Genomic DNA, 27,126 nt, shown 5'->3' with positions numbered 1-27,126 from the left:
AAATGACAGACCTTTTTTTTCCAACTTTTATTTTGGATTCAGAGAATACACATGCAGTTTTGTTACATGATATAGTTCATGATGCTGAGGTTAAACTTTCCTTAAAGGGCCAAATAGCAAATATTTGAGGTTTGCAGGCCATAAGGTCACTGTAGCAACTACTCAACTCTATAATTAAAGTGTGAAAACAGCCACAAACAATAGATAACAAATGAATGCATAGCTGTGTCCTAGTAATGTCCCACTGTGTTTATAATGCAGGCAATCAGCCCATGGACCAGTTTGCTGACTTTTATTATAGAATGCTCTTTGAACTCCCACCCCTGATACCTGGTGATGAGTAAGGTAAACAGGCAAATAAACATTAGTGACCTCTGAGTTCTCATTCTCAAATGCCTTGTGACCCAGGCCTGGTTCCAGGTACTAAATCCCACTGTTTTATTTCTTATGTTAGACATGGCCCACGTCAGTCATTGATTCTGCTATGTATTTTTATTTGGGCATGGGCATCATGGTAGAACATGGACTACATACTCTTTACTTAGCTTCATGGTATGACTCATTATTTGATTTTAAGATTGTATCACATAAATTGAGAATTTGAGGTCCATTGCATTAAATAGTGGAAGTAATCTTTATTCACAGTTTCTGAAAAATACAGACAGGCTTTTTTCTACCAACCCTCCATAAAGGCAAAGAGTAAAATATTAAGTCGTAGCTCAGGGAAAGTATTTTTTCTGTGGACTTAGACTAAGGTATTGCCTTTCAAGTAAAAATGAGATGAATGGATAGTTAGCATGTCTATTAGACTTTCTCTATCAAACATCAGCTAGAGTAAACAAGCTTCTGAGAAGTGCTGGCTTTCATTCGATTCACCATTGAATCCTCTAACAAGGACTTAAAGTACAGATCATCTCTATCGTGGATTAAAGTAAAAGCCATAGACTTTAGCCACTATGTGATGCAGATAGGTACAATGTCATTCTTTTCAAAACACTTAAGAACTGATTGTGTATTGCCTTCTCTGGGAAATAACCAAAGCGCTTTTGTACACATATGATCAGAATATCATTCCCTTGTGGGGTGTCTTGGCTTGGGGTTCTCAGAGACCATTCTCATGAAAAGCTAGTCAATGCTGGAATCAAGAAAGAGTGCAGATATGAGAGGTGACTAGGAAGCCCAGTCAATGTATAGAGGAAGAAGACTTGAGAAGCTGCCTAGAATTAATGTTATAGTTTTTGCTTAATTTCAGTAATATGTACAAAGATGGACCAACCTCATGCAAAGTGCCAGTAAAGAGAAAAAATTATTTGTTTTGTTAAAGTTATAGATATATTCAAGGTTCTTAATTAGTAAAACCAACTTGTAGTCAAGAAATCTTGGTGACAGTACATCCTATCAGTAGTATATAATGTACGATATTGTAAGATAGTATCATAGCCAGTTTCTCTGTGAAAGACATTCCCTAGAATCAGTAACCCAACCATCCAGTCCTTCATTCACAGATTCATACATACATGTTTTTATTCATTTATGCATACAGGCATTCATCTGTTCCTGGATTAATTTGCATAGTAGCCTCCCAAGATATATTTGAATGCATAAGTACAGGAATTCATTTATTCATCCATGCACAAAGTCATTTTTTCATGCATCCATGAAGCACTGATTCACTACTTCATTCATGAATTCTTAAATGTATTCCTTAATCTATTCAGCAAATTGCCGTTTAAAGCTTACCATACAAAAAGTGTGATATTAAGCTGTGTGGAGAGTGCAGATGATTCCCCATCCTCGCAAAATGCATCTTTAAGAGGGGAGGGAAAAGACCTTAGCATAAAAATATAAATGTTAGGTCGTTGCAAAACATGTGTCACAAGTAAAGTGTAGAAATTCATAAATAAGGAAGATTTACTTTTGTTTGTGGCAGACGTATGGGGAATAGGAAGCGTACTGGTCAGGAGAAGGAGGTCTTTTAGCTGAAGCATGATGAGTAGAGGGAATCTGAACAGAGTCAGCCAAGGGAACTATATGAATCTGTGCAATGTGTTGAGAAAACACGGTGGGTATGGAGGAAAAGGTGCTGAAGAGTAGCTGGGGGCTCTTTTCTGCTGGAGTGCAGTAATTGGAGAGTCCAAGGATGCTAACAGAAGCTTGAAAGACAAGAGTCAGATCATGAAGGACCATAAATGCCAAGCTAAGGAGCTAAGACTCTGATTCTGCACATGGTAGTGAGCTGCTGAAGGGTTTTAGAGAGAATTTATACTATCAGAAATGGGTTTAATGAAGTTTACTTTGGTGGATGTAAGTAGGAAAATACAGAGAACAGCTGGGAAGCTAATGAGAAGAAAGATATCAAGGGCCAGACCTGGAGCTATGAAAGAAGAGGAGGGGATGTGCAAGAAAGAGAGAGACAGAGAGATGTGGAAGATGATTTGATAGGACTTGAAAACTGATCACAGAAAAAGAGAGGAGAGGAATGTTTCTCTGAGGTTTCTTTATTTTTTCTTTTCTTCCTTTTTGTTTTTGAGATAGAGTCTCACTCTGTTCTTACGGATCTCGGCTCACTGCAACCTCTGCCTCTCAGGTTCAAGGGATTCTCATGCCTCAGTCTCCTGAGTAGTTGGGATTATAAATGCGCACCACCATGCCCAGCTAATTTTTGTATTTTTAGTAGAGACGGGATTTCACCATGTTGGCCAGACTGGTCTCGAACTCCTGACCTCAACTGATCCGCCTGCCTTGGCCTCCCAAAGTGCTGGGATTACAGGCGTGAACCAATGCACCTGGCCTCTCTGAGGTTTCTAATCAGATGTCCAGGAGACACTTACTATTATTTGAACATAATAAGTAAGCAGAAGAAGAGGAACTGGGCTGGGAAGGAAGAGAGAGCTTGGCCTGGATTTGCTGTGACTCTCATGATGCCAGCAGATGTCCTTGAAAGCAGAGGTAAATAACTCTGGGCTTTACATCTGCCAGCACACCAGAGAGTCTCCTCCTTCCTACCCCGTCAGCTGCACCATCGATTTCTACTCCTCTCACCACCAACTCTGATGACCCAGCCTCTGGTCACTGGAGGAGGCAGAGCTGGCCCGGGGAGGGGACGGCAGGAGGAAGTGGGCGGTAGAATTATCCACAAAGTGACTTCTCAAGCTCGCCTATTTCTGGCGCCTCTCCTCCTGATGCATCTCAACCCTGGCCTGAGCTAATGAACCTCAGAGAGCAAAGCTGTCTTTTGTTTATTTGTCATTTCGAAGTTTTCTGGTTGATTAAGATCTATGCCAGCAGGAGGGTGTAAAATCACCAGCGATACTTCGTTCGAGGATCACAGGGCATTCTCATCCCTCCTGAAAAAATGCTCAACTTAATTTAAAAATGCTGTCCCAACCGCTTTAGATCAGAGAAACTGTTAAAAGGACTTTTCTCTTTCTCTTTCTTTTTCCAACTGAATTGTTATTTTTTCCCTCCTCTTATCATTTTCTGCTTTGTTTCATCACACCCCCTGCAAATCAGGTTTCTTTTAAAAGAGCAAAAATTGAATTCTAGTTAACGGACAAAAACTACAAATGAATTTCACATTGAATGAGGTCCAAGGGAAGGGGGAAAAAAAAAAAAAAAAGCAGTTACTGGGTGATACTTTGATGTTAACTTTTCCTCACCAAACCCTGGTTATCGTTTTCCCAAAGACCATCATGGTGGCACCCACCCCTACTCCCAGCCCCCCTGCCCAACCTGCACCGTTGAAACTCCTAACTCGTACCAGGAAAAGAATGCAGCCTTCACAGCTTCAGTCTTCTGGGGAAATGTAATTATCTAAACTGGCATGGATCCAGAGCTCAGCTCCCCCATGAAAAGGATTTCTTATGAAAGATTAAGTGGTAACACATATGTCAACAGCACTCCCAGCTCTGGAGCAATTCTGAGCAAACAAGAAAATGGCAACAGTTCCTGTTTCCAATCTGGAAACTCTCCCAGGTCTCTTTCCACCCCAGGTGGCACCGAGCTCTTCAGTTTGTTCAGGTGTTAATCGTGGGAGCCAATAGACAGGTGAGGGGGACAGCACGTTTATCCACGGTGAGGCCTGAGGGAATAGGAGCCAGGGAAGCAGCTGGTTTGGAGGCTGCCCTGTATAAGGCTGGCTGTTTTAGGGACGAGGCACCGGCCACCAGGCCTGCCTAGCCCAGGCTCCCTCCCGTTTCGGGCAACCCTCTGCCTTGGCAGGCATGGCAACACTGCCCTCTGCTGGGGCAGCACAGTCATCACACCCCACCCAAGCTCCCCGGGCCAAGGACGATGGCTGGGAGAGTGATGGGGAGGAAGAGGCTTGACAGCTAAGCAACCTCTAGGGTCAGCTCTTGTGTGGCTGGAGTGTCAAGAGTCCCCGTCTCTGATGTGTGCCTTAACCCAGGGTATTAGAATCGGACAGACAGATCTGCTATGTGACCCTGGGCATGATTTACCTTTCTGAGAGTCAGAACAAAGAGAAAGTCACCTACATTAGAGGACTATGGTGAATATGAAATGAATATTCGCTTTTCAGCAAGGGTGACCATATCTCTTGATTTCTCCAGGATGATCTCAGTTTTTGCCTGTGGTCCTGGTGTAATTATTAACGGCACCCCTTTAATTCTCAAAAAGCAATGAATTACACGGTTAGCCTATCCAAAGCACAGGACACTCTGCCAGACATAGTAGTTACTCAGCAAATCCCAGTTTCTCTCTCTTTTACTTGAATGCTGGTCTTCTGTGAATACAGGTACCCATGCTTAAAGGGACAAGTAAGGCAGTTTCCTTTCCCTTTCTTTCTATGGGGCAGACTGTACACTAGCTTTTCTGCATACAGCAAAGAAAGCAGTATGGCAGTGTCAGGAAAAATCACTGGTGAAGAGGCTTGGGGTCATAGGAAGATAAACCAAGCCAACAAATTTCAGCAGAATCCTAAGGAAGCCCCTTCGTCCTCTGTCCTGCTGCCTCCCACGTATGAGGAGAGATCACCTTTGCTTTTCCTTTTTCGCAGGACTGCAGCAAGTCCCAAATGCAGCAATGGGTATGAAAACGCAGTCCTAGGCAGAAGCGGGGTATCATTATCTCATTTTGGATGGCTACGAACTATCCACAGTCGGATATTTTTTTAGAGACGCCTCTCTGAAAAAGAAGACGCAAAAGTTCAGCCTGTCTAGCCCCATAGCTATATCATATACATTTATTTCTTCCAAGCCTGAGAAATGTGGGGAATTATTGAAATGTCTACCACTGTGATAGCTCAAATCAGTGACAATGGCCAAATTTTGTTGCATCGACATCCCTGAGGGGAAGCTGGCACCAATGCCAGGACATCGGCTGATCCGCATGTCTATTTACATAAATTTGCATTGGTGTGATGTTGAAAACTAAATGCCAATATTAAGGAAAATCATTTTCTCCGAGACTAAGTCATCTCAGCAGAGCACAGTAGCAAATAATACAGGCTCTGGAACCTGGCCTGCTACCCCCTGTTTGTGTGACCTTGAAAGTTATAACCTCTTGTGTTATGTTTTCTTATCTATAAATGGGAATAATGATAGCACTTAGCACAGAAGGTTGGTGCAAGGGTTAAATAAGTTAATGTGCATGGAGGATTTAGAGCATCACTTGACCTATTAAGTGCTTAGATATAAGCTGCTATTATTAACTCACACCCCATCCATTGTCCCTCACTATCAGTCTTGGTAACACGGCCTCTGCTTTTTCTTCTGTAAATCATAAAAGTTAGAAATTTAGAGCTGGGAGGGATCTCAGAACATCTAGTCAGTCACTTTTAGACTTCTATTTTATTCCTTTTAAAGTAACCGTGGAACACTTTTTGAAAATAAAAGCTTACATGGAAACCCAGCATGGGGAGCCATGCAGCATTGCAATTAAGAAAATGGGCTTTGCAGACAGACAAGTCTTCTTTCTAGTTCAAAGCTGCTTATTAGCCTTCTAACTCAGGGCAAGTGATTTACCTTGGCATTAAGCCTCCATTTCATAAAGTGTAAAATAGCACTAGTAATTGTAAATATTTCCTAAGGTTGTTATAAAGTTAAATGACTTCACACCTATTCAGTGTTTTGTCTAATGCCTGGTACATAAAAAGGGCCCAATAATTATGTTAACTTCTTATGATTTTAATACGTGAAGTGGATACAGGAGAACCAGTCCAGTTGAAGCAGAGGAGAAGACGCGGACCTCGTGAAAGGCTCCCAGAGGAACTTCTGTGACTCTGCAAAGCACAACTTAAAAGCTCCTGATCTAAGTCAATATCTGGAATCCAGAGTCCAGAAAGTTCTCAGCCCTTAACGTTAATTAACACCTTCCTCCATCACAGCGGCAGGGTTCTATTCTGCCACTGTCATGTACTGGCTGCGTGATTGCCCTTCTTTCCCTTTTTCCTAAAGTTACAGCCCTGAGACAGTCTTTTTGGTTTAAACACCTTTCTCTAGGCCTGATTAAGCTGAGAAAGATTGTGTGGCATCCCCTGCGGCTGGCTCCCAATGCGGCGAAAGTGTCCTGAACTTGCGTTTCTAACATCTTCTGTTCCCTTCCTGTGCCTTTGACAGCTCATAGCCCTAGGGGGAGTGAGTCATTTGGTTAAAAATAAAAATATTACCATCTTCTCTCTAATGGCTTTGTTCATGATCACTGCAGGCTGCCACTGATAGGTATTCTGAGCAGGCAGGGGTAGCCAGTGGGCAGCCCGGGAAGCTAGCTGGATTGTCTAAAACCCAAGTGTTGTCATCTCATTTGCTTTGCTGAAACACGGAAATTCGGCCATCTCTGCCTTGGCTGGGCTACATTAGCATGGGCTAGAATAGGTGGCCATCCTTTACAGGAGCAGGGATGGACCCGGGAGTCACTTAGAGGATAGAAGGCAAGATTCATAGACCACAAGGGGGTAGCTCAATCTCTTCGTTTTACTGAGACCCAGAAATGGAGAGTTACTTATCTAAGGTCACTTAGGCTGAGAGTTGGAGAGGAAAGCCATGGATTCAGGACTTCTGTCTATAACAATTAGAATTACTATTTCTGGCCGGGCGCGGTGGCTCAAGCCTGTAATCCCAGCACTTTGGGAGGCCGAGGCGGGTGGATCACGGGGTCGAGAGATCGAGACCATCCCGGTCAACATGGTGAAACCCCGTCTCTACTAAAAATACAAAAAATTAGCTGGGCATGGTGGCACGTGCCTGTTATCCCAGCTACTCAGGAGGCTGAGGCAGGAGAATTGCCTGAACCCAGGAGGCGGAGGTTGCGGTGAGCCGAGATCGCGCCATTGCACTCCAGCCTGGGTAACAAGAGTGAAATTCCCTCTCAAAAAAAAAAAAAAAAAAAAAAAAAAAAAAAAAAAAAAAAAAAAAAAATTACTATTTCTCTTCTTTCTACTTGCTTTGCCCAGAGGTATGTTAAACATTACATGTTGTTTGCCTCATTCCATCATTAAGACAATTCTATGAGGTTAATATTATTTTCCACATTTTACAGATAAGAAAACTAAAGTTTAGTGGGGCTAAGTTACTTGCCTAAGCTCCGCTGACTAGTACATGGTGAAGAAGTGATAAAATCAGTTCATTTAGGTCCAGTGCCTAGATTTTCAATCACTGAATCCTCAAAGTTTAGGGAGTGGGGTGTATATTTTTTAGCATGTGTATGTGCTAAGAGAGCAAGAACAGTGTCTTATTCATTATTAAATTCTCAATTTTTTTTTCTGAGATAGAGTCTCTCTCTGTTGCCCACACTGAGTGCAGTGGTGCGATCTTTGCTCACGGCAACCTGTCTCCTGGATTGAAGCGATTCTTCTGCCTCAGCCTCCCAAGTAGCTGAGATTATAAGCCTGCACCACCATGCCTGGCTAATTTTTTGTATTTTAGTAGAGATGAGGTTCCACCATGTTAGCCAGGCTGGTCTCAAACTCCTGACCTCAGGTGATCTGCCCGCCTTGGCCTCCCAAAGTGCTGGGATTACAGACATGAGCCACCATCCCTGGCCTATATCCTGAATTCTTAACAAAATTCCTAAACAGGAATGGGCACCCCATAAGGATTAAGTCCATGTGTTATGACTATAATTTTTTGCTCTGTTAGGATCTGGGTGTTTTTCTTTGTTGTTGTTTTGTTTTTTTTTGTTATTTGTTTTTCCCTACTTCTAATTAGGGTGTTAGTGACTACTATACAACTTTGGTCCACTTTGCCAGAGGACAACTTCCTGTGGCCAGTTTGAGAGAGCATCTCTTTTCTTTCCCCATCAGACACTATGTACCTGACTTACATGCAGTCTAGTGAGAAGCATTAATGTTAGGACTGAAATGAGTCCTGATTTCACCATGTGACTTTGAAGAAGTCACTCATCTTTGCTGAACTAGCCATAAGGAAACCAGATAGTTTGCAAGAATCCCATTCAACAATAGCTTGATCCAAGCATGATGTAAAGCCAGGTTTCTCAAGCTCGGCATGACAGAAATTTTGAGCCAAAAAATTCTTTGTTAAGGACATCTATGCATTGCAGAAAGCTTAGCAGCCTCCTCAGCCTCTATCTGTCAGAGGCCAGTAGTTCATCCCCAGTTGTAACCAAATAAAAACATCTCCGTACTTTCCCAGAAGCCTCCTAGGGAGCAGAGGGCAACCCTGCTGGTGTAAAGCCACCTGGGTTTTGTCTTTCCTTTTTCATCATCTATCTCAATTTCCTTATAGGTCTCTTGCCTTCTTCAGGCCTGACCTCTCACTTGAAAAAGAAAGGAGTTCTTCTATTTGGCGAGAATGACTGAGCCGTGAACATGCTCCAGCTGTGATCCCTTCCCGATTGTGCTGAGGATGGAGGTAATGATCAATTGAATGAAATGGTGCAAAGTGCTTTGGTACAGGTATGTAACTGTCAGAATCCAGTATGTGTGCTAATGGCAGGGTGGGAGCTTGAAGAGAGTATTATGTTCACTGCATTTGTAAAACCTTATAAATCATGTCCAACACCCTAGGAAAATCACATAAGCCCTGTTTCATACATTCCAATAGTCCTAGATGCCCACAGTACAAATCCTTTGCCATCATATTTATAATTTCTGTGAGTTGAACTCTGCCTAACTATTATTCTTCTAGATAGGCAGGTAGGTAAGTAGATAGAGGGAAAGAGAGAGAGAGAAAAAATGAATAGACATGGGCAAATATTTATGTCTATTCAATAGGAAATAAACACATAATAATGATTCTGCAGATAGGTAGGTAGGTAGGTAGATGTAAAGAGAGAAAAAGATATATTCTATTGGTTCTTTTTCTCTGAAGAAGCTTGACTAGTAAAATATATTAATCATCATCGTTATTATCACTGTTGTTCACACAACATCCAGTCAGCTAAATATATATTTGAGAAAATGTGCTAGAATCTAGAACCAGGTATCATTTCTCAGATGACATAGGGGTTTCAGTTCTGCCTGTTTCTGTTCTGTGCTCTAAGCACTTTCTTTGGAAATGCCTCCTCCCTCTGCCTCAGAGACTCTACTGAGAGAGGTAAGAGATACAGAAGCTCTTTCTAATCTCAGAAGTCACTCCCCCCTTGGAAAGGATGCTTATTTATGCCAAAATCAGAAAGATTATCACCAGTTCTGCAGCCAGGCGTTTTGCCTGTTTTGTCCACTGCTATACACTCTGTGCCATGAGCAGGGCCATTTGGGTGAATACATTAAAAATCCTACACTTCCAGTGGTCAGTTTGGAATGTCAGGATAACTGTTATCCATGCCCACGACTATAGAGATAAACATCACGTTACGGGAGAAAATCAAACATCCACAAAGTTGGAGAATGACTTTTTTATTAGTTCCTCTGGAGCAATTGTTTTTGAGCTTTCCTTTAGGAAGCAGAGCACTCTGGCCAAACAAAATCTTCTGCAAAAGCACACTGTACAAAACAGGAGTAGTTTTGGCTGAAGTGTATGCATGGTGAAGGGGATACAGATCCCAAATACTCCCTACATGCCCTGTGCAGTCTTCTACTTCTTCTTCCTTTTCTTTTAGCTTTCAAGGTTGACTTTAAAACCTTAATTACTTGGAAAACACATTTTGAAAATAATTGGCCATAAATATTTTGAACAGAAGTTGGTTGTAGTTAAAACAGCTCTATACAGACTCTGACAGTTCTGGTTTAGCCTTCTTTCTGTCTTTGACTCCCTATAGACCTCTGGCAGGAGATTTTCTTCTCTTTGCCTCAGTTTTCCCATCTCTAAAGTAAGAGAGATGAGGTGAGATTGAATAGTCCAACCAGGCATCAGTCTAGCACAAATCAGAGAGTCACTCATGTGATCTATCTATTTCTCCTTCCCATTTATCTTACTGTGTTGCCCCAATCTCTTCACCCTGAAGAAATCGGGGCACGGGGGCTCCCAATGGCATGGAGCATCAGCTGCAGTAACTGAACAATGTTATGGCGTCACTGTATCTACTCAAGCTCTTGAATGGTACAATCAGTTGTCTGCACGAAATGATCAGAAGTCAAAAGACTCAATGTTGTGATCACAGCTGAGATGCCATGCTTGGCTCAAGCAGGATGGAGGCACGATGCTGGGGCTGCATTCCAGGCAATTAAAGAAAATATGAGCATCTATTTACCAACCAATTACAGAACATCATTCAAATGTCATCGGTCCAGAACTCACTCCCTGGCTCTCACAGAGTTCTGATTGAGAGGAGTCTTCTTTTCCTTCTTCTCATTACCTCGCTAATATCAGATGAACATCTTATAACTTCTCGTGGCATAAACTTGGCTGTGAAGGAACTCACTTCCTCAGGCTGCCCTTCTCTGCTGCATAAACATACACGTCTCTTTGACTGCTGTTTTTGACTCAAATTTTCCAACTTCTTACTTTTTTCTACATCTTGATGTCAAGAAGTCAGAAAACCTAATTTCCAAACCTTGCCTCTGCCATTTCTCCTTGGGATGATCCTAAACAACTTTTCCAAACCTTGGATTTCATGCTTGTTACTCCTTCTTGATCAGGTTTTTAGGTCTTTGAGATAATCAAATTATCTTCTGAATTTTAAAGTCTATTATGAACTACAAAAATATCATTCAAATGTTAGTATTATTGTGGTCTAAATGGCGACTTACATTTTACAAAATCCTTTCACCACCACAGTTATTTTCCAAATTGGGTGCCTGGAAAATCTGGTTTCATAAAATGATAAGACTGCTCTAGGGAAAAAAAAAATTATAAAGCATTTGGGGAAAAAGTGAAATTGGATTTTCAATTATGCAAATTTTTATGCAGACCTTCTCAGTGCCTTTAATCTAGAAATATCATCTACTCATAGATGCTGTTATTCTCCAAGAAATCACTTATTTTCACTTTTTAAAATTAGTAAGTTAGAAATATTATCTACTCACAGAAGCTATTCTTCTCCCAGGAATCACTTATTTTCATTTTTAAAAATTAATTTACCAGGAAGTAAAATTTGAGAATCACTGCTCTATATTACCTTCTATAAAGCAAACTACAATATAACAACTGCTTTAAAACTGAAAAACTTAAGGCTGGAAAATGTAAAAAGGTTACTAAGCCACAGAGAAATTAGGTTGCTTCATTTTTTCTAGAGTTTGTAGTTGTTCTTTGTATGTTCCTTCTTTCTCTCTCTCTCTCTCTCTCTCTCTCTCTCTCTCTCTCTCTCTCTCTCTCTCTTTTTCTCTCTCTTTCTCTCTTTGTCTATGTCTCTGCCTCTGTCTCAGAATCACTTGGTATCCTGCCAGAAATGTACGTTCTCATGCCACTCCCAAAACCTACTGAATCGGAAACTCTGGGTGTATCTCAGCAATTTATGTTTTTACAAACCCTCCAAAGTGATTCTGATGCTGCTAGGGAAAAAAAAAATTATAAAACATTTCAGAATCACTTGATTCTGAATTACTGATTTACTTACTTACTAATAGTGCCCTCTTTCAATTCCATATATCCCAGTCTGGACAATAAATTGGATGGTAACACTAAGTATAGCTTTGCTGCCTAAAGTTTGTGTTCAGTAATTCTGTTTCTTTGGTAAATAGCAGCTGCACACACACACAAAACATATACACAAAAAATATACACGCACACGCACATGCTCACACATGCACATACCTACTAAAGAGTTAATGCCTGATAGTCCCCAGTATCCACGTCCTTACTAGCCAGGGTCCTTTCTGAAGGATTGATGCCCTTAAAATGACAATTAAATGATTACTGTGCTAAATGTTTAACATAGTACCTACTATACAGAAAGAGTCTAATAAATGGTAATTATTTAATTTTCTACTTCTACTGACACCTCTTTATGTCAGAAACTGTGGTAGGTTTTAGGGCATTAAATAGTGAATATGACATGACCCTCACAGAGCTTATGATCTGGTTGGAGATACTGACTGCAAATAATTATGATCCAGGGTGACAAATGGTTTCGCCGAACAGTTAGGGGTGGTGTAGCAGCACAGGGTGGGAGGGGGCAGTGATGGAGAGATAGGCAGTCTGTGGGCAGTATCAACGGCATGTGAGAAAATCCAGATGAGAAAGAACGTGACACATTGGGAGAACCGCAAATGGCTCAGATTGGCTGGAGCTGACTACGATGGTAGGGCAAAAATGGGGAAGAATAATGGTAAGAGATGAGTCTGGAGGTGTTGGCAAAGGCCTGATCAGAGGCTTTTTGAGCCATGTTGGAGAGTTTAAAAATTCTTTTGAAGGCGGTAGGGAGCCACAGAGGGGTTCTCAACAGAGGAGGAGCCTATTTAGATTGGTATTTTATGAAGTTTGTTCTGGCTATTGTGCAGCTGTACATGATTGAATGAGAGAAGTCTAGTGCTATAAAATAACTCCAATGATAACAGGTGCTTCCCTGGGTGAGGAAAGTGGAATGGATATGGAACCATGTTCAACCACATTTATTGAGTTTTGCTTCAAAGTTACAAAACATTTATTGTTTTCTCTCTCACCATACATCATTGGATTTTGTTTCCGAAAACAAAATAGCCCTGTAGTCTGGGATCCCTAAATGAGATCTTATTTCCATCATTCTTGCTATCTTTTTTGTTCAGACCTAAACCTTCAGTTTAACTTCTACGAATAGAACATGGATTAGATCATCTACTCTTATCTAAATATCTATGAACCACATTTTTGTTAGCAAGTTATCTTTGCTTCTAATTTGATCTGCAACATAAATCTGTGAGGCCTTTTTAATTTTTGGAAGTTAAGGCTCAGAGAGGGTTGGCCATGTTCATACAGATGGCAAGATGCCTGGTCTTTTGTCTCCAACTGCTATGTACCTGTCACATCTCCACACTGCCACCCAGTCTTGTATCAGTGTGTTAGGAGAACATTGGATGAGCCAAGGTTAGTGAGGAGGCTGGTGTGAAGGTTTGGCATGGATTGTGGTGTTCTTCTTGCATCTCTGTGTCCCATCTAAGCTCAGGAAAGGAGAAGGAGTAGGGAGGGTGAGGGATAAATGCTCTGACACCTTCTAACATTGCAGGGGAGTACCAGAGGAGGGCTAGAGGTCTCATTCCTCAATCTTGCAGCTTTTGAGTAGCCTTTGAGGTACCTCACGCTGCTCTACACTCAGCTACAGGTCCTTTTTTGAAGATAGGCATAGGAGATGGAGAGCCACTAACACATTAGGAAGAACACTATATTGAGTCTTTCAATTTCCCCATCTGTAGACGAGGACACTAGTAATCCTAACCTTCCAAGGTTATACTAAGGATTATTGAGAGGATTAAATGAAATGATGCCTAGAATTCTCTCCTCTCAAATAACTGTGTAGCTCCCTGCCTGCCTCCCTTCAGGTCTTTACTGAGATGCTTCCTTTCAGCAAGGCCTTTCTGGTCCATCTGATTTAAACTTGCAACGTTGCTTCCACTTGTCCTTCCTGTTTAAACTTCTGGCTTTATTGTCCCCACAGAACCAGCCTCCAACTAATATAGTAAATATTCTACTTGTGTATTCCTGTGTCCACACCTTTCACAGGAAAGCACGGGTGGCTTGTCTGTTTTGTTCATTGCTGTATCTCTAGCGTTAGAACAGTGCCTAGGACAAAATAGGCAAATAGGTACAAGTGGGCTGGAGAACAGACGGGTAAACAATACCTGAAAATAATATCATTTGTTTGTTTTGCATTTTCAGAACTATTATATGATGAAAGTCTTAGCCCAATTTTTTCTTACTATGTGGTACATGAATACGGTCTCACTGAAAAGAAATAAAAAATTAACAATACAAGCATACAAAATAAAATATATAAATGATTTTGGCCAAAAAGACCTTTTTAAATCTCTCCATTCTACTTTTCCCCCACAAGTAGCCACTGTTTACTGTTAGCTGTGTAAACCATTGTATCTATCCTACGCAGTCACAGACATATTCCCAGGCAGATACAGTAATAAATATGAGAACATACATTTTCATAATACTAACTATATGCCAGGCACAATTCTATAACTTTATGTGTATTAACTCATTTAATCTCTATGACAATACTATCAAGCGTTATTTCTACCCAAAATGACAGAGAAGGGAACTGAGGCATAGTGGCTATTTCTTTAATATATAAATAGAATCATATTAGATGTATTAGCCTGTAATGTGATTTTTCCATTTCAAACAAATTGTAGGTAAGCACACTTTGATATTTAAGGTCAGAACCCATTTATTCCTTCCGTAAGCACTTCAGATTTGTATAGGGCTTTAATTTCACCCCAGCCACTTACAGGTTTTTTAATCATCTTGGGTCTCCACTGCCTAGAGTGCTGAATTGAATGACCTCAAAACTCCTTCTCCTAACCATGCATGATCTTGCTCTGCGGCGTCTCCCAAGTCCTCACTGACCCTGGGATTGGGTGCAGGCTGTCTCCTCTATTCCTCACCCCTGAGTTTAATTTCACTGATAAATTCCCCCACAGTGCCCTTTGCATATCTCTCTCTCTCTCTCTCTCTCTCTCTCTCTCTCTCTTTCTCTCTCTCCCTCTTTTTTTTTTGAGACTGAATCTCACTCTGTCACTCAGGCTGGAGTGCAGTGACACCGTCTCAGCTCACTGCAATCTTCCTCTCCCAAGTTCAAGAGATTCTCCTGCCTCAGCCTCCCGAATAGCCGGGATTACAGGCGCCCACTACCATACCAGTCTAATTTTTGTATTTTTAGTAAAGACAGGCTTTCGCCATGTTAGCCAAGCTGGTCTCAAACTCCTGACCTCAGGTAATCCAACCATCTCGGCCTCCCAAAGTCCTGAGATTACAAGCATGAGCCACTGCACCTGGCCCTTTTGCATCTCTTATTAGCCCCAGTATTTTATTCCTTCCTCCCTTACACCAAGTAGTGAATCACTTTCCACTAAATGGGAAGGTTGGAAGGTGGGGAGAGCATGACTTCAAACATTCTTTAAAATCAGCAGATGCCCAAGGAAGTCAAGCAGGGGAAGCAATTGCTGCTATTTCTGCTGATTTGCTGTTTTCAAACCAAACGTTCAACCTCTTTGAGCCTCCAGTTTCTCACTTGTTAAATAACAGTAGCTCCCATCTTACCTCGTCATGTGTCTGAGGTCTATTATTTTGGGAGAATTTACATAACCGTAATGAGTTATAACAATACCTCACACGAATAGTGATTTGCAACTTACACAACTCTTATTGAAGAGAGTTACGTCCTAGACTTATCAAATATCAGAGGTGAATCTTATTATGGATAAATAGATCAAGTGGTTTCCAAACTCTCTGCTTTGCTCACTCTGGCAAGAAGAGTCCAGAAGGCATAATGGCAGTCCGTGAACTCTTTTCAATATTTCAAAAATGCTAACGGGAACCATATATCTCCCCAATAAAATCAGACTTTAATTGCTTTTGGTGGGAATTATATCAACTAAAATGGGTACTTATTGGAAAACGAATTATCCCCGAATAAATATAGGTTGGTAGACATCACCTCTGGAAACACTGGCAGTCTATGGAGAGAAAAGTCACAGGAGGACTTAGCAGAAAGATGGAAGGTGTAGACCACAGGGACCCCCACATTTTACAAATAAACTCCAAGAAGCAAGTTGCACGCTGAAATTCTTCTGTCTTCTTTCCCGTGCCTTCCTTAAATTGGACCTCATCTGTCCTCTACTGACCTTAGGTTTACCCTAGTGTCCTGGCTAGATTCAGTCTGTCCTGCCCCTTCTCATCTGCCCTTCAAACAGCAGAATTCTTTTCTGCAGTTAAAAGGCCAAAAGAGTGGCCTTTTTAGCATTCACCTTTCCAATTCCCTGATTAATTGATGTTCTCTGAGGATTTCTCGTTGATGTTAGGAAAAAGCCACACTCCTCTACCTAGAATACAAGATTCTTCATGATCCAGCACCACCATATTTTGAGATTCCCTATGCTCCATCCACACCCAGTGATGTTTTGTCACTGAATGCACCACTGCCAGTCTGTGTCTTTCCACATGCTGTTCCCTCATATTCGGCTTCATCACACCTCCTCCAGGAAGCCTTCACCGTCTGCAATCCTTTACTCAAGGATGGATCAAGTGCCTGCTCTGAGAGCTTCAGTACACCATCCTTCTTTCTGGCAAGCACTTCCAGTTCTTTTACTGCAGTTGTATCTCCTCAATAGACAGGGGATTGTTCAACGAACATAAATCCCTCTGGCAGAGGCAGGAGCCAAATGCTAGGTCTTCTGACTGCCAGTTATAGAGCTTTCTGTGCACAGAACCTTGCAAGGGCTCTGAAAACCTCAGGCGCTTGGCCTTTCAATAGATTCCACATTTTGAGAATAACTTATCTAACATTAAATGTATTAAGGAATAATTTTACAAATGCCAGAGAGGAAAGAAGGCATACCTGTCCTCCAAACTGGAAGCATACAGAAGAGGTTTCAGGGCAGAAGCCAAAGTGAAAGCACCTTCCAAGCAGAGGCACTTGAAGAAGCTTCACTACAAATACTGTTCAGGTACAAACAAGACCAAAGAGACACCACCACTTGTGTGAGGGAGAACCCAGATCATGAGTTGGGAGGCCTGATCCCTATTAAGTTGAGCTCATTCAAAGTACGTTTTCAGGGTGGGTGCGGTGGCTCCTGCCTGTAATACTAGCACTTTGGGAGGCCTAGGTGGGCAGATCACTTGAGGTCAGGAGTTTGAGACCAGCCTGGCCTACATGGTGAAATCCCATCCCTACTAAAATTACAAAAAATAAAATAAAATCCAGGTGTGGTGGTGCACACCTGTAATCCCAGCTACTCTGGAGGCTGAGGCAGGAGAATTACTTGAACCTGGGAGACAGAGGTGTCAGTGAGTTGAGATCCCATCACTGCACTCTAGCCTAAGTGACAAAGCAAGACTCCCTCTGGGGGGAGAAAAGTATGTTTTCTTCTGACTTTGTGCTTTCTGAGATTCATCAAGTACAGTGCTGGGCAGGGAGGCCAACATCTTCTCTCACCTGCTTACAGTTTGATATGATTTGGCTCCGTGTCCCCACCCAAATCTCATCTCCAATTGTAATCCCCATATATCAAGGGAGGGGCCTGATGGGAGGTGATTGGATCATGGGGGACGCTTCCCCCATGCTTTTCTTGTGATAGTTAGGGAGTTCTCATGCTATCTGATGGTTTAAAGGTGGCACTTCCCCCTGCACAATCTCTCTCTCTCCTGCCATCCTGTAAAGAAGGTGCTTGCTTCCCCTTGCCTTCTACCATGATTGTAAGTTTCCTGAAGCATCCCCAGCCATGTGGAATCATGAGTCAATGAAACCTCTTTCCTGCATAAATTACCCAGTCTCAGGTATTATTTATAGCAGTGTGAAAATGAACTAATACACAGCTACAGGGTGCTACCCACTGTGGTCCTGGCACATAAGAATCACTGCCCACCTTCAGAAACTGCAGGCCCTGACCTCCAGATACCACTTTCAGAGACCAGAAATCCAGTAGCAAGTATGGAATTCCCCCAGGCTTTATAATCAGGAGACCCAGGAGCTTGTAATAATTAGGGGACCCTGCATTTCATTCATAAAATACTTTTATCTGCACTATTGGGATCTCTAACAACCCTGGACAATTGATGAAACAGGAACACTTACAATGTTGTCTCTTTTTTCAAATGAGAGAGCCAAGGCTAAAAGATGTGAAGTCACCTTCCTGAGATCTGACTAAAGTAGAGAAGTTTTCTGCATGCTAACAGGGCAATCAGCCTAAAAATGTCAAGCTTTACCTCTGCTTTGCCGTACAATGTTGGGGGAGTTACCTGACCTATCCGATCTTCAGTTACGTTATTTACAAAAGGGAGGCAAAGATAATATCACTCTTCCAGGGTTGTTGTGCAATGAAATGAGATCATGTAACTAGCATGCTAATGGACATACACTGACGTATCTAGAACTTAAGTCTCCAGTCTTCTAACTCCAAGCCTTTTCTCCTTTTTCATATTTCTGCCTCAAAGATGCTCTGAAGCTTTGGGTAACTCATTTAACCTTCAGGGCTACAATTTTTCTGTCTATAAAGGAGGTCCTAGTCACCTTAAACAACTTCTAGGAATTTCAGTTCCCTCAACTCCAAATTGGTAGGAATAATTGTAGTTTCTTCCTTATAGGGTTATTCTGAGAAATGAAAATATTGCTTGGAAAGGGCTTAACACAGTGCTTGGCACATAGCCAAAACTAAGTCTAAATTATCCATTGTCACAGTGCTTGTTGCTAGTATCTGTATTATTAATATCAGCCCTTCCCATTATGGGATGGGATATATACCCTCTCACTCAGTAAAGTGATCAGAACTCAGTTCCATTTGGATCAAAAGGAGACAAGAAAATTGTTCTAATTTCACTACTGATATGTACAACCCTTTCTCTTCTTTGAATTCCACCTTAGAGAATCACAGACTCTCAAGCCTAGAAATGTCATTAGAGGCCATCCACCCGACCTTCTCTCCAATGTTTGAATTAACTCTATGACACCTCCACCAAATGGCTGTTAGACCTATATTTGAATAGCTTTGGTGATTGGGATCTCACCACTTTGTAAGCTAACTCAGTCTTTACACTGTTCTGTATACTTACCTCTTTTATATTAAGCCAAAATGCAAGCCACAGCAGCTTCTTCCATTTGTCTCTTTATCGCTAACTGGATCCAGAGAAGTCATGTAGAATTTGCAGAATTCAAGCTTCAACATTTTTTCCCAAACTATGACAAACTTGAATCATGTTTGTTGATCATTTTTTTCCTTCCTCCTTCTGAGAAAAGTCTTAAGCACAATTCACCATTCGAAGGATTTTTTGTGTGTTCCCCCTGTTTGCTGGTTCCCACTGGGATGAAAAGCAATACAAAGTCAGAAAGAAGTATGGGTTTGCCTTCTGGCTTTGTCACTTAGACGAATAGCACCGTAAAAAATGGTGAATGCTATTGGTTAAAGTGAACTCCTTCCTCTGCCCTGTACATTTCACTGAGTTCTGATGCAGGCTGTTTAGACGGGGAGACCTTTTCCTGGAGATGGATAAGTTGGTGAGTTAAAGATTTTGCATTAAAAACAGATTCTGGTTATAATATCCTCCTGACAGTTGCATTTTGGTCCTCTGTTTTGTGAATCACATAAATAAATCTCAAGGGGCACATCAGTTGCTGATAGGATATCTGAGAACGTCAAGAAGTAGCTGCCAATCAGAGCATAAAAAAGAGCAGCTCCAAGTCAGCACTTGCCGATATCAAAGGGTGTGTCAGCATTCTGGTGTTCTTTCTTCTTTCCCACACCCCAACTTCTGCGTTCCCAGCTTTTTTTAAAAGTCCCCTGTGTCTCTAATCAGTTTCCCTATCGGCTGCTGGCTTCAGGTAGTCACCTGAATAGACAACAGGAGAGCAACTTGTAATATTTTACACTTTCCAATAAAAAATATGCTGGTTGGGAATGTTAATATTTAATCACAGATAAAGTGTCTGCAAAGTTGAAGGAGAATTTTCCATTAAGATATAGAGATATTAAGAAAATATTCTCACCTTGTTAGAAAACTTTATCAAGTGAGTCAACAGCATGTGGTGTTGGGAAAAGATGCTGGGATAGCACCCATGGGGCTAAATCTCTTGCCCTGCTGGGGGATGAATGTGAATTGCAAGTCCAGGGTAAATGCAAAACAAAGAAAGTGCTTCTTGATCCAGTGTACTCTGGCCAGTGTGAGCAAGGTTAGGAAAGGAAACGTGGACCCTGTGCCTTTGATGTGATGGAGGCTGATGTCAAAGATAACTTTAACTTTTCTCCTGAGAGAATGGTGGCCCCTATGGACACAATAATAAACTGTAAGCTAGAACGTACATGTGTGTTGCAATATATAAGTTATAAAGCGCCTTCTCAGCTAGTGCATCATTAGTGACTCCATTACAGGTGACTGGTAGGGTTCCCCTTTTGTGGAGAAGGAAACAGGCTCAGAGGCATGAAGATATTTGCCCGAAGTTGTAGAGTAAATATATGGTTTGGTTTTGAATACAGATTTTTCTGACTCTAAACCCAACACTTTTTCCACTAAAGTACATTTTCTTTCAACAGGAAAAAAGAGAAGTGGGTCTATTTGGGGCATAATGTGATACTGATCATGATGCTGCTGAGGATAAGAAGAGTGATAGTCCTAGCAACTTACATTATCTCCAGATTTTGAATCCTACTAAGTACCATATTTTCCGTGGACACTGTCATTTAATCCTTAAAACAGCCATTAAATATACTTATTATATTTTATTTTAGAGGTTAACAAAGGGAGGCTTGGAGAGAATAAACTATTTTCCACTGTCACACAGGGAATTATTCAAACCTAGTTCTAGATAAATTTTAAATGCCTGCATTTTTACTAAACCACAGAAAAAGGAGGAACAGTGGGAAGCAAGTGTGATAGTTAATTTTATGTGTCTACGTAACTGGGCTAAAGGATGCCCAGATAGCTGATAAAATATTATTTCTGGGGGAGTCTGTGATGGTGTTTCTGGAAGAGATTAGCATCTGAATCAGTGAGTGAATACCACTCTCACCAACATAGGTGAGCATCGTCCAATCACCTGTGGGCCTGGATAGAATGAAAAGGAGGAGGAAGAGCAAATTTTCTCTTTGCCAGAGATAGGACAACCATCTCCTCCTGCCTTAGAAACCAGCATTCCTGGTTCTTGAACCTTCATGTTTAGACTGGAACTCCAGTGCTGGCTCCAATGCTGGCAACCAGGACTTCCGTCTCACAGATAACAACAGACTGTGAGATTTTTCAACTTCTGTAATCACTTAAGCAAATTCCTTGTAATAAATCTCCATCACTTATCTCTCTCTCCCTTCCTTCCTTCCTTCCTTCCTTTCTTCCTTCCTTCCTTCTTCTTTCCTTCCTTTCCTCCCTCCCTTCCTCCCTTCCTTCCTTTCTTTCTTTCCTATCTATCGTATATGTCTATCCTGTTTGTTTTTTTTTTTTTTTGAGATGGAATCTTGCTTTGTGTTACCCAAGCTGGAGTACAATGGCATGATCTCAGCTCACTGCAACCTCCGCCTCCCAGGTTCAAGCCATTCTCCTGCCTCAGCCTCCTGAGTAGCTGGGACTACAGACATGTGCCACCACGCCTGGCTAATCTTTTTTTTTAGTAGCAGAGACAGAGTTTTATCATGTTAGCCAGGCTGGTCTCGAACTCCTGACTTCAAGTGTTCTGCCCACCTCAGCCTCCCAAAGTGCTGGGATTACAGGCGTGAGCCACCACGCCCATCCCTATTTGTCTATCTTTCTGTCTATCCTATTGGGTCTGTTTCTCTGACGAGCCCTGACCTTTACAGTGGGGGAGGAAGGGATTTAGGATTGGGCATGTGGAGTTCAGAGGCAGTCAGGAAAATTTATTCGTAGAGCAAATCTTTTCAGAACTTTATTCAGTTAGAGTTGCTCACAAGAAACCCTAGAAACTAACATGGGCCTGGAATTGAGGAAAGTTACTGAGACAGACCAGCAGAGCTAATTAATTTCTAAACATGCATGGAATATCTAGTGCAGGCAATCCTAATATACACAAGGGCAAGTTGTATGGGGGTCTTGAAAGAAACCTTGAAATTTGTCACTAGAAAAATTATTTCTTAGCCTTGGTGAAAACCATTTTAGCAGAGCATATGAGGCTGGATTACAATGAGTGCTGGAGTCATAACTGGAGGTGAGGAAGGGCATATAGCAAACTACGAAGTTTGTAGCCAAAAGAACGGTAGTGGCAAAATGACTTAAAAGATTATTAAAGTCAAGGGATTTTCCCTCCGCTCCTTTTAAGATAAGAACGGAACATTTTTATGGGCTAGAGAAGCATTCAGTGGAGAGGAGGAGATTAAAAATATAGGAGAAAGAATAATCAATAGGAAAATTGAAGGCAACATTGAAAGATTGCAATTCAGAATTCTCAGAATTCTCTGAGGCTTCAAGCACATTAAAGATTTGGATTGATGAGTGAACCATATCAAATTTCTGGAGAGAGAAAATTTCAGGACTTGAGCAAGGGTTTAAATCCTAATTCTGTCACTTTCTAATTCTCTGATCTCAACAAATTAACCTCTCTAAGCCTCAATATCTTCATATGTGAAAGAAAGGGACACAAAATAAAGATGTCATCAACCAACTCCTTAGATTCTTCCAAAGCAGATATTTCCAAACTTGCTTGATTCAAGCACCTGTAGTGCCTCAGTAATTTTTTTCACACTGCCCCAGGCAAAAGCAAAACAAAACAACAAAAACCTAACAGTCTTTCTTTCTTTTTCTTTCTTTCTTTCTCTTTTTCTTTCTTTCTTTCTTTCTTCTCCTTCCTTCCTTCTTTTCTTTCTTTCTTTCTTTTCTTTCTTACATAGTTTCACACTGTTGTCTCAGCTGGAGTGCAATGGCACAATCTTTGCTCACAGCAACCTCCGCCTCCCAGGTTCAAGCGATTCACCTGCCTGACCCTCCTGAGTAGCTGGGATTACAGGCATGCACCACTACACCTGGCTAATTTTGTATTTTTAATAGAGATGGGGTTTCTCTATGTTGGTCAGGCTGCTCTCAAACTCCCGAACGCAGGTAATCTGCCCGCCTAGGCCTCCAAAATTGCTGGAATTACAGGGTGAGCCACGGCACCCAGCCCTCTAACAGTTTCTTTTATAGAATAGCTGGGTCCAAACAATTCAATAAGTATGTATTTCCTATCAGTTAATACACATAATCTGAAAGAAAGATCATATTATTTTATCTTTTTTTTCAAAATTATTGTACATTAGGTTCTGGGGCATATGTGCAGATCATGCAGGATTGTTGCATAGATATACACATGGCAGAGTGGTTTGCTGCCTTCATCCCCCCATCACCCACATCTGGTATTTCTCCCCTTGTTATCCCTCCCCACCCTCCCCACCCACCACTGTCCCTCACCTAGCTACACCCAACTGTCCTCAGTGTGTGATGCTCCCCTCCCTGTGTCCACATGTTCTAATTTTTCAACACCCGCCCCTGAGTGATAACATGCAGTGTCTGGTTTTCTATTCTTGTGTCAGTTTGCTGAGAATGATGATTTCCAGATTCATCCATGTCCCTATGAAGGACATGAACTCATCTTTTTTATGGCTGCATAGTATTCCATGGTATATATGTGCCACATTTTCTTTATCCAGTCTATCCTTGATGAATAGTTTGGGTTGGTTCCAGGTGTTTGCTATTGTAAACAGTGCTTCAATGAACATACGTGTCCATGTGTCTTTATAATAGAACAATTTATAATTCTTTGGGTATATACTCAGTAATGGGATTGCTGGGTCAAATGGAATTTCTATTTCTAGGTCCTTGAGGAATCACCACACTGTCTTCCACAATAGTTGAATTAATTTGCACTCCCACCAAAAGTGTAAAAGCATTCCTATTTCTCCATATCCTCTCCAGCATCTGTTGTCTCCAGATTTTTTAATGATCACCATTCTAACTGACCTGAGATGGTATCTCAATGAGGTTTTGATTTGTATTTCTCTAATGACCAGTGATGATGACCATTTTCTCATATGTTTGTTGGCCTCATAGATGTCTTCTTTTGTAAAGTGTCTGTTCATATCCTTCGCCTACTTTTGAATGGGTTTGTTTGTTTTTTTCTTATAAATCTGTTTTAGTTCTTTGTAGATTCTGGATATTAGCCTTTTGTCAGATGGGTAGATTAGAAAATTTTTCCCATTCTGTTGGCTGCCGGTTCACTCTAATGATTGTTTCCTTTGCTGTACAGAAGCTCTGGAGTTTAATTAGATCTCATTTGTCTATTTTGGCTTCTGTTGCCATTGCCTTTGGTGTTTTAGCCATGAAGTCCTTGCGTATGCCTATGTCCTGAATGGTTTTGCCTAGGTTTTCTTCTAGGGTTTTTATGGTGTTAGGTCTTATGTTTAAATCTTTAATCCATCTGGAATTAATTTTAGTGTAAGATGTCAAGAAGGGGTCCAGTTTCTGCTTTCTGCACATGGCTAGCCAGTTTTCCCAACACCATTTATTAAACAGGGAATCCTTTCCCCATTGCTTGTTTTTCTCAGGTTTGTCAAAGATCAGATGATTTTAGATGTGTGATGCTGCTTCTGAGGCCTCTGTTCTGTTCCACTGGTCTATGTCTCTGTTTTGTTACTAGTACCATGCTGTTTTGATTGCTCTAGCCTTGCAGTATAGTTTGAAGTCAGGCAGCATGATGCCTCCAGCTTTTATCTTTTTGCTTAGGATTGTTTTGGCTATGTGCACTCTCTTTTGGTTCCATATAAAGTTTGAAGTGTTTTTTTCCAGTTCTGGGAAGAAGGTCATTGGTAGCTTGATGGGGATGGCATTGAATCTATAAATTACTTTGGGCAGTACGGCCATTTTCAGGATGTTGATTCTTCCCAACCATGAGCATGGAATGTTTTTCCATCTGTTTGTGTCCTCTCTTATTTCATTGAGCAGTGGTTTGTAGTTCTCCTTGAAGAGGTCCTTTCCGTCCTTTGTTGGTTGTATTCCTAGATATTTTATTCTTTTTGTAGCAATTGTGAATGGGAGTTCACTTTTGATTTGGCTCTCTGTCTGTGATTGGTGTATAGAAATACTTGTGATTTCTGCACATTGATTTTGCATCCTGAGACTTTGCTGAAGTTGCTTATCAATTTCAGGAGATTTTGGGCTGAGATGTTGGGGTCTTCTAAATATACAATCGTGTCATCTGCAAATAGAGACAATTTGGCTTCCCCTTTATTTCTTTTTCTTGCCTGATTGCTCTAGCTAGGACTTCCAATACTATATTGAAAAGGATTGGTGAGAGAGGGCATCCTTGTCTAGTGCCAGATTTCAAGGGGAATGCTTCCAGTTTTTGCCCATTCAGTATGTTATTGGCTGTGGTTTGTCGTAAATAGCTTTTATTATTTTGTGATACATACCATTGATACCTAGTTTATTGAGAGTTTTTAGCATAAAGCGTTGTTGAATTTTGTCAAAGACCTTCTCTGCATCTATTGAGATAATCCTGGTTTTTGTCTTTGGTTCTGTTTATGTGATGGATTACATTTATAGACTTGCATATGTTGAACCAGCCTTGTATCCCTAGGATGAAGCCTACTTGATCATGACGAATAAGCTTTTTGATTTGCTATTGCATTCTGTTTGCCAGGATTTTATTGAAGATTTTTGTGTCAATGTTCATCATGGATATTGGCCTGCAGTTTTCTTTTTTAGTTACATCTCTGCCTGGTTTTGGTATTAGGATGATGTTGGTCTCATAAAATGAGTTGGGGAGGATTCCCTCTTTGTGTATTGTTTAGAATAGTTTCAGAAGGAATGGTACCAGTTTCTCTTTGTTTGTCTGGTGGAATTCGGCTGTAAGCCCATCTGAACCCGAGCTTTATTTAGTTGGTAGGCTATTAATTACTGCCTCAACTTCAGCCCTTGTTATTGGTCTATTCAGGGATTCAACTTCTTCCTAGTTTAGTCTTGGGAGGGTGCAGGTGTCCAGGAATTTGTCCATTTCTTCCAGATTTGCTGGTTTGTGTGCATAGAGTTCTTTGTAGTAATCTCTGATAGTAGTATGTATGTGTGTATGTCTATATATATATATATATATATATATATATATATATGTGACTTCTTAAAACCCATATATATATATATATATATGAATGACATCATTGCAGGTATTGTAACATGATCTGATGTTGAGACTGTGAACTACCTATGGACTTGTGAATTCCCCAATAGCTGTGGCGTATATGGCAGATGTGAAACATCAATGAGATTTTCTCAAAAGTGTTAGCCAGATGCAGTGGCTTACATCTATAATCCCAACATTTTGAGAGGCCAAGGCAGGCAGATTACCTGACGTCATGAGTTTGAGACCAGCCTGGCCTACATGGTGAAACCCCATCTCTACTAAAATTATTTTAAAAAATTAAAAATCATAGTGGTGCATGCCTGTGGTCCCAGCTACTCAGGAGGCTGAGGCACAAGAATCACTTGAACTGGAGAGGCAAACGTTGCAGTGAGCCAGGAACTCACCACTGCACTTCAGCCTGGGCAACAGAGTGAGACTCTGTCTCAAAAAGAAAAAAAGTATTAAGTATCTCTCACAGTGCCCTTCTAAGTTTTCTGTGGCCCTTGGCTGGAGACCCTTGACTCATTTTGGAAATCATTATTCTAAACATTAATTAATATATGCATAATACATGATATATAATGAGGCCTTATAAATTGATAAGAAAAAGTGGAACATCACAGTATTGGGCAAGAAAGCGTAGGGAGGCAGGAAGTATACGAACAGAAAATATAGGAAAAGATAATTCTAGTGGGCAATACAAGCCTAAAGTAGAATTAGACTTCTCTAGGTTTTAGGGAAATGCAAATGGAAAAAATGTATTAACATTTTCACCCATCCAATGCATGAAAACTAAAGATCAATACCACCTAGTTGCTGATGAGGGTGTAAGAAAATAAAACTCACTCATATTGCCAGTGAAAAATACATTGCTGTGGCATTTTGGAAATTAAGCTGGCAGCATCTAATAAAACTTAAAAATTATATCTGTTTAGGCCAGAAATCCTACTTGAAGAAATCTAGTATACAGAAATGACAATACCAGTATACGTAAATATATGGTCAAAGATTTTGATTAGATAATTGTTTATTATAGGATAAAAA

Source organism: Saimiri boliviensis, chromosome 2 (genome assembly GCF_048565385.1).
Source record: "Saimiri boliviensis isolate mSaiBol1 chromosome 2, mSaiBol1.pri, whole genome shotgun sequence".
Taxonomy (NCBI): domain Eukaryota; kingdom Metazoa; phylum Chordata; class Mammalia; order Primates; family Cebidae; genus Saimiri; species Saimiri boliviensis.
The sequence above is the reverse complement of the archived record's forward strand: the minus strand, read 5'-3'. Positions refer to the sequence as shown.